Consider the following 9,790-nt stretch of genomic DNA (forward strand, 5'->3'; position numbering starts at 1 on the left):
TCAGCAGATGCACTTGCTTCCTCCTTTGATCTCTTACTGACTGGCAAGTTATAAGCGTCTCTCTTATGGTATTTACCATGGTCTATCTTTAGATAGTCACTTACTTATCTTACTACTGGATTGTAATCTTGTTTTTAAATGGAGGGTAGGTTATATTTTTCAGTGTTTACCTTATAGCACCATGAACACCAAGGTTTGCTCATAGAAAGTGTTAAAAAATACTTATTGAATACTATTGTCTCTGGGGTCCTGGCAGACTTGGTTTGCAATAATGGTTGTTAAATATTTAATCTCATTCCACGTTCCGTGTTCAGCAAAAGTCCAGAACATCTGAGCATTAGTGGCTCTCATTCCCTTTGCAGTATGGTGTTATAGATCGTGGACTTCAGAATATGATATATTACTCTAGTCACTGTCCTACTTCCTCTGAGCACCCGAAACATAGTTCAATGAGTGCCACCCAAGTGATGGATTATTTATGGTATTATCATGGTCAAATATGGTATTGAATAAATATTTTTATGTGGAAAAATAGGGGGGAAATAGAGAAAGGTAAGGGAGAAGAAATTTTATTTATAGGAAGGACCTTCATGAGACAAATATACGGAACACTTGGGGTTTGCCAGTACTTAGTGTATTATTTGGCAAATAGTACCACAATAACCATTTAAAATATATGAAATGATATGATAAAAGTTAGTAGCTCTAAGTTAAAAATAGATTTAGGGTCTTGGGAAAAACACCAAAGCCTTTTTTATTCAGTGGAATTTGAAGACATTAAAATGAAATATTCACACAGGGATTTTGAAATGGACAAGAAAAGAAGCTATTGCTTTAAGAGGCACAATATAACAAGAAAATATTACCCTGAACTTGCTATCTGCTCTTGAAGCTTAAATCTATTTTATAGATTTGACTAAGAAGAGTGAAGACAATTTACAACAATGTACAGATATAGGTAAGATAAAGAAATTGAAACAGGTCAGAAAATACTTTGGCCTTACAAGGTATGTCTCTGAAATTAATTAATGACATTAAATCTTTCACTCCATCAATAAATCCTTCCTTCTTTCCTTCCTTCCTCACTTTCTTGCTTCCTTCCTTAATTTTCTACCTCCCTAAATTATTCCACAGTAAACTATGAGAGGAATCCTAAAAGAAAACCATGAAGCATATTAATTTAGACTGACACCATGTGCGAAATCATCAGTTTGCCATTTGTGAAAGAGCAGTGGCTTTGATCATCTGACATGTCATAGCTCATATTTTTTGTTGAATCCTTATTAAGTGTCACATAATGTTCTCCATACTTTATATGTATTAACTGAAAACACACTCACCTAATTTGGAGATTGGATGAGCATGAACCTTTGTTTATATTCTCAACAAGCCTGCAAAAGTTGGGAGAAAGGAAATTCCCCCAAAGACAATATGGGTTGTTACCAAGTGAAGATGGAGGTGATGATGGGCAGCCAAAAATCAAGTATCCATCAAACATCCTTAATATTGAAGGATTTGGGGGTCATGCTTAAATATATTATAACAATCCCTACCATGGCATTATGTTGGAAACAATAAAGGATTATTCAGTAACATAGAAAGGTATACTATTCAGGGGACAGGGAAAAATACAGTTTGAGGGAATAGGAGCCCATTTAAGTAAATTATATCAACTATGCCAAAATGTTAACAGAGGTCATATTTGGGTGATGGAATTAGGGAGATTTTTATTTTATTTCCCTTTAAACCTGTATCTGTCATCTTTTCTGCAACTAGCATTACTTTATTTGCCCAAATAAAAATTTTAAAACAAATCCCATATGTCACTCACTCTTATTAAGCATCTTTGTCTCCACATGGTAAATAGCATCTGAAAAATTTAAAGCCCAAAACATTGCTTTTAATCACAGCACATATTCATTTGTGGTTATAAATACTTTAAAACTTTAATTATTGCTATAAGTCCTGAGGTCTTATCACCACAGTATTCTCTGTTTCTCAGCTTCTGAGTAGAATGTTGCCCAGGTAAATTTTGGAATTTATAAGCTATAGAAAACCAAGCCTTTTTCGTATCAGTGAGACTGGGTTTGTCATGGCAAAAAAGGATCCTTTCGTGATTCTGTTAATGGTTAATAATTACCTGCATGTTAAAATAACAGTAATTAATCCACTGAAGAAAGGGAAGTCTTAGGTAACTTTGTACATTCAACAATGTGTTGTTGCAGAGCTAAAAGATACTTGTTGAATTAGATGGATTTCTAAAAGAAATGCAGAATTTTGTAATTTTCAACTGTGGGAGAAACAGCACTCATCCAACAGGTCATGTGGTCCTCCACATTTCTCAGACTCCCTTTCAGTTATGTTGGGGCCATGTCACTAGTTCTGACTACTGAACTATGAGCAGAAGTGGCTTGTGTTGCATCTGAGCTGAAACAGTTAAAAAGCCAGGGTGTTTTGTTGTTGTTGTTGTTTTTTCCCCCAGCCAAAGAAAGACAATATGAACTTTAATTAAACAAGTATAAGATTTAAAACAATCACAGCTACTCAGAGAATTAATACATTTACTGTCTGTACCATTTAATACCTTAAACATCTCAGGATCCTCCCTTTGCACACTTAAACTTCTGAATAAGGACCCCACGGATAGGTAATAACAGGCCTTGGTACATCAGCTTTCTCTGAAGGGATGTTCCCAGGATCCCTTCTCTGATGGATGTTCTGGCATCCCTCTGAGGGTGTTGCAGGGATCCCTTCCTCTGGCAATATGTCCCCAGAATCTCTCTCTGACTTCATGTTACCAGCATCTCTCAATCTCTGATAATGTTCCCAGAATCCCTCTCTCTTACATTGTGATCCCAACATCCGTCTCTCAGACGTCATGTTCCCCCTCCACTGTTTTCTTATCTTGTAATAGCAACCTTGGAAGTAACTTGTATAAGATGGCAGAGTTATAAGATGTAACTATGGTTCCTGATGTTGTAGAGTAACTGCAGCCCCTCAGCAACGTTACGTAAGTAAGAACTAAACCTTAGAGAGACGTTCAAGATGGCAGAGCAGTAAGACGTGGAGATCACCTTCCTCCCCACAAATACATCAGAAATACATCTACACGTGGAACAACTCCTACAGAAGACCTACTGAACGCTGGCAGAAGACCTCAGACCTCCCAAAAGGCAAGAAACTCCCCACGTACCTGGGTAGGGCAAAAGATAAAAGGAAAAACAGAGACAAAAGAATAGGGACGGGACCTGCACCAGTGGGAGGGAGCTGTGAAGGAGGAAAGGTTTCCACACACTAGGAAGCCCCTTCACTGGTGGAGACAGGGGTGGGCGGGGGGAGAAGCTTCGGAGCCACGGAAAAGAGAGCAGCAACAGTAGTGCGGAGGGCAAAGCGGAGAGATTCCTGCACAGAGAATCATTGCCAACCAGCACTCAACCAGCCTGAGAAGCTTGTCTGCTCACCTGCCGGTGTGGGTGGGGTCTGGGAGCTGAGGCTCAAGCTTCGGAGGTCAGATCACAGGGAGAGGACTGGGGCTGGCTACGTGAACACAGCCTGAAGGGGGCTAGTGTGCAACAGCTAACCGGGAGGAGTCCAGGAAAAAGTCTGGACCTGCCTAAGAGACAAGAGACCATGGTTTCAGGGTGCGAGGAGAGGGGATTGAGAGCACTGCCTAAACGAGCTCCAGAGACGGGTGCGAGCTGTGACTATCAGTGTGGACACCAGAGATGGGCATGAAACGCTAAGGATGCTCCTGCAGCCACCAAGAAGCCTGTGTGCAAGCGCAGGTCACTATCCATACCTCCCCTCCCAAGACCCTCTGCAGCCCACCACTGCTAGGGTCCCATGATACAGGAACAACTTCCCCGGGAGAACGCACGGCACGCCTCAGGCTGTTGCAACGTCACACCAGCCTCTGCCGCCACAGGCTCGCCCCACATTCCATACCCCTCCCTCCCCTCGGCCTGAGTGAGCCAGAGCCCCCTAATCAGTTGCTCCTTTAACCCTGTCCTGAGTTGAGAACAGATGCTCTCAGGTGATCTACAGACAGAGGTGGGGTCAAATCCAAAGCTGAACCCCAGGAGCTGTGAGAACAAAGAAGAGAAAGGGAAATCTCTCCCAGCAGCCTCAGGAGCAGCAGATTAAATCTCCACAGTCAACTTGATGTAACCAGCATCTCTGGAATTCCTGAATAGACAACGAATCATCCCCAAATTGAGGAAGTGGACATTGGGAGCAACTGTAGACTTGGGGCTTGCTTTCTGCATCTAATTTGTTTCTGGATTTATGTTTATCTTAGTTTAGTATTTAGAGTTTCTTATCATTGGTAGATTTGTTTACTGATTTGGTTGCTCTGTTCCTTTTTCTTTATATATATATATATTTTTTCCCCCTTTTCTCTTTTTGTGGGTGTGTATGTGTATGCTTTTTTGTGTGATTTTCTCTGTATAGCTTTGCTTTTACCATTTGTCCTAGGGTACTGTCTGTCCACTTTTTTTTTTTCCTTTTTTTTTTTAGTATAGTTTTTAGCACTTGTTATTATTAGTAGATTTTTTTGGTTTGGTTGCTCTCTTTTTTTTTCTATTTTTTTATTATTATTTTTTAAATTTTTATTTTAATAAATTTATTTTATTCTTTCCTTTTTCTTTCTTTCTTTCTTTTTTTTTCTCCCTTATCTTCTGAGCCATGTGGCTGACAGTGTCTTTGTGCTCCATGCAGGTGTCAGGCCTGTGCCTCTGAGGTGGGACAGATGAGTTCAGGATATTGATCCACCAGAGACCTCCCAGCTCCATGTAATATCAAACGGTGTAAGCTCTCCCAGAGATCTCCATCTCAGTGCTAACACCCACCTCCATTAAACAACCAGCAAGCTACAGTGCTGGACACCCTATGCCAAACAACTGGCAAGACAGGAACACAACCCCACCCATTGGCAGAGAGGCTGCCTAGAATCATAATAATGTCACAGACACCCCCAAATCACACGACCGGACGTGGTCCTGCCCAACAGAAACGCAAGATACAACCTCAACCACCCGAACACAGGCAGCCATCCCCTCCACCAGGAAACCTACACAACCCACTGAACCAACCTTAGCCACTGGGGGAAAACACCAAACACAACAGGAACTACAGAACTGCAGCATGCAAAAAGGAGACCCCAAAGACAGTAAGTTAAGCAAAATGAGAAGACAGAGAAACACACAGCAGATGAAGGAACAAGGTAAAAACCCACCAGAACAAAAAAATGAAGAGGAAATAGGCAGTCTGCCTGAAAAAGAATTCAGAGTAATGATAGTAAAGATGATGCAAAATCTTGGAAATAGAATGGAGAAAAATACAAGAAATGTGTAACAAGGACCTAGGAGAACTAAAGAGCAAACAATGATGAACAACAAAATAAATGAAATTAAAAATTCTCAGGGGGCTTCCCTGGTGGCGCAGTGGTTGAGAGTCTGCCTGCTGATGCAGGGGACGTGGGTTCATGCCCCAGTCTGGGAGGATCCCACGTGCTGTGGAGGGCTGGGCCCATGGGCCATGGCTGCTGAGCCTGCGCATCCGGAGCCTGTGCTCCACAATGGGAGAGGCGATGGCAGTGAGAGGCCTGGGTACCACAAAAAAAAAAAAAAAAAAAATTCTCAGGAAGGAATCAATAGCAGAATAACTGAGACAGAAGAATGCATAAGTGACCTTGAAGATAGAGGAGTAGAAATAAATACTGCAGAGCAGAATAAAGAAAAAAGAATGAAAAGATTTGAGGACAGTCTCAGAGGCCTCTGGGACAACATTAAGGGCACCAACATTCAAATTATAGGGGCCCCAGGGAAGAAGAGAAAAAGAAAGGGACTGAGAAAATATTTGAAGAGATTATAGTTGAAAACTTCCCTAATATGGGAAAGGAAATAGTCAAGTCCAGGAAGCACAGACAGTCCCATACAGGATAAATCCAAGGAGAAGCATACCAAGACACATATTAATCAAACTATTAAAAATTAAATACAAAGAAAAAATATTAAAAGCAGCAGGAAAAACAACAAATAATATACAAGGGAATCCCTATAAGGTTAACAGCTGATCTTTCAGCAGAAACTCTGCACGCCAAAAGGGAGTGTCAGGATATATTTAAAGTGATGAAAGAGAAAAACCTACAACTAAGATTACTCTACCCTGCAAGGATCTCATTCAGATTCAATGGAGAAATTAAGAACTTTACAGACAAGCAAAAGCTAAGAGATTCAGCACCACCAAACCAGCTTTATAACAAATGCTAAAGGAACTTCTTTCTCTAGGCAGGAAAAACAAGAGAAGGAAAAGACCTACAATAACAAACTCAAAACAGTTAAGAAAATGGTAATAGGAACACACATATCAACAACTGCCTTAAATGTAAATGGATTAAATGCTCCAACCAAAAGACATAGACTAGCTGAGTGGATACAAAAGCAAGACCCGTATATATGCTGTCTACAAGAGACACACTTCAGACCTAGGAAAACATACAGACTGAAAGTGAGGGGATGGAAAAAGATACTCCATGCAAATGCAAATCAAAAGAAAGCTGGAATAGCAATTCTCATATAAGACAAGCTAGACTTTAAAATAAAGACTATTACAAGAGACAAAGAAGGACACTACATAATGATCAAGGGATCAATCCAAGAAGAAGATACAACAATTGTAAATATTTATGCACCCAACATAGGAGCACCTCAATACATAAGGCAAATGCTAACAGCCATAAAAGGGAAACTTGACAGTAACACAATCATAGTAGGGGACGTTAACACCCCATTTTCACCAATGGACAGATCATCCAAAATGAAAATAAATAAGGAGACACAAGCTTTAAATGATACATTATACAAGATGGACTTAATTGATATTTATAGGACATTCCATCCAAAAACAACAGAATACACTTTCTTTTCAAGTGCTCATGGAACATTCTCCAGGACAGATCATATCTTGGGTCACAAACCAAGCCTTTGTAAATTTAAGAAAATTGAAATCATATCAAGTATCTTTTCCAACCACAACGCTATGAGACTAGATATCAGTTACAGGAAAAAATCTGTAAAAAATACAAATACACGGAGGCTAAACAATACACTACTAAATAACCAAGAGATCACTGAAGAAATCAAAGAGGAAAGCAAAAAATACCTAGAAACAAATGACAATGAAAACACGATGACCCCAAACCTATGGGATGCAGCAAAAGCAGTTCTAGGGCTTCCCTGGTGGCGCAGTGTTTAGGAGTCTGCCTGCCGATGCGGGAGACACGGGTTTGTGCCCCGGTCCAGGAGGATCCCACATGCAGCGGAGCGGCTGGGCTCGTGGGCCATGGCCACTGGGCCTGTGTGTCTGGAGCCTGTGCTCCACAATGGGAGAGGCCATGGCAGTGAGAGGCCCACGTACCACAAAAAAAAAATCAGTTTTAAGAGGGAACTTTATAGTACTACAATCCTACCTCAAGAAACAAGACAGATCTCAAATAAACAACCTAACCTTACACCTAAAGCAATTGGAGAAAGAAGAACAAAAAAACCCCAAAGTTAGCAGAAGGAAAGAAATCATAATATCCGATCAGAAATAAATGAAAATGAAATGAAGGAAACAGTAGCTAAGATCAATAAAACTAAAAGCTGGTTATTTGAGAAGATAAACAAAATTGACAAACCACTAGCCAGACTCATCAAGAGAAAAAGGGAGAAGACACAAATCAATAGAAATAGAAAGGAAAAAGGAGAAATAACAGCTGACACTGCAGCAATACAAAGGATCATGAGAGATTACTACAAGCAACTATATGCCAATAAAATGGACAACCACGAAGAAATGGACAAATTCTTAGAAAAGCACAACCTCCCAAGACTGAACCAGGACAAAATAGAAAATGTAAACAGACCAATAACAAGCACTGAAATTGAAACTGTGATTAAAAGTCTTCCAACAAACAAAAGCCCAGGACCAGATGGCTTCACAGGCGAATTCTATGAAACATTTAGTGAAGAGCTAACACCTATCCTTCTCAAACTCTTCCAAAATATAGCAGAGGGAGGAACACTCCCCAACTCATTCTGAGAGGCCACCATCATCCTGATACCAAAACCAGACAAAGATGTCACAAAAAAAGAAAACTACAGACCGATATCCCTGATGAACATAGATGCAAAAATCCTCAACAAAATACTAGCAAACAGAAACCAACAGCACATTAAAAGGATCATACACCATGATCAAGTGGGGTTTATCCCAGGAATGCAAGGATTCTTCAATATACACAAATCAATCCATGTGATAAACCGTATTAACAAATTGAAGGAGAAAAACCATATGATCATCTCAATAGATGCAGAAAAAGCTTTCAACACAATTCAGCACCCATTTATGATAAAAACTCTCCAGAAGTAGGCACAGTGGGAACTTACCTCAACATAATAAAGGCCATATATTACAAACCCACAGCCAACATTGTTCTCAGTGGTGAAAAACTGAAACCATCTCCACTAAGATCAGGAACAAGACAAGGTTGCCCACTCACACCACTGTTATTCAACATAGTTTGGGAAGTTTAGCTACAGCAATCAGAGATGAAAAATAAATAAATGGAATCCAAATTGGAAAAGAAGTAAAACTGTCACTGTTTGCAGATGTCATGATGCTATACATAGAGAATCCCAAAGGTGCTACCATAAAAGTACTAGTGCTAATCAATGAATTTGGAAAAGTAGCAGGATATAAAATTAATGAACAGAAATCTCTTGCATTCTTATACACTAATGATGAAAAATCTGAAAGAGAAATTAAGAAAACACTCCCATTTACCATTGCAACAAAAAGAATAAAATACCTAGGAATAAACCTACCTAAGGAGACAAAAGATCTGTATGCAGAAATGTGTAAGACACTGATGAAAGAAATTAAAGGTGATACAAACAGATGGAGAGATAGACCATGTGCTTGGATTAGAAGAATCAACATTGTGAAAATGACTATACTACCCAAAGCAATCTACAGATTCAATGCAATCCCTATCAAACTATCAATGGCATTTTTCACAGAACTAGGATAAAAATTTTCACCATTTGTATGGAAACACAAAAGACACCAAATAGCCAAAGCAATATTGAGAAAGAAAAACAGAGCTGGAGGAATCAGGCTCCTGGGCCTCAGACTATACTACAAAGCTACAGTAATCAAGACGCTATGGTACTGGCACAAAAACAGAAATATAGATCAATGGAACAGGATAGAAAGCCCAGAGATAAACCCACGCACATATGGTCACCTTATCTTTGATAAAGGAGGCAGGAATGTACAGTGGAGAAAGGACAGCCTCTTCAATAAATGGTGCTGGGAAAACTGGACAGCTACATGTAAAAGTATGAGATTAGATCACTCCCTAACACCATACACAAAAATATATTCAAAGTGTATTAAAGACCTAAATGTAAGGCCAGACACTATAAAACTCTTAGAGGAAAACGTAGACAGAATACTCTGTGGCATACATCACAGCAAGATCGTTTTTAATCCACCTCCTAGAGAAATGGAAATAAAAACAAAAATAACCAAATGGAATCTAATGAAACGTAAAAGCCTTTGCACAGCAAAGGAGACCGTAAACAAGACAAAAAGACAACGCTCAGAATGGGAGAAAATATTTGCAAATGAAGCAACTGACAAAGGATTAATCTCCAAAATATACAGGCAGCTCATGCAGCTCAATATCAACAAAACAAAAAAAACAATCCAAAAATGGGCAGAAGATCTAAATAGACATTTCTCC

Source organism: Lagenorhynchus albirostris, chromosome 6 (genome assembly GCF_949774975.1).
Source record: "Lagenorhynchus albirostris chromosome 6, mLagAlb1.1, whole genome shotgun sequence".
Lineage (NCBI taxonomy): Eukaryota > Metazoa > Chordata > Mammalia > Artiodactyla > Delphinidae > Lagenorhynchus > Lagenorhynchus albirostris.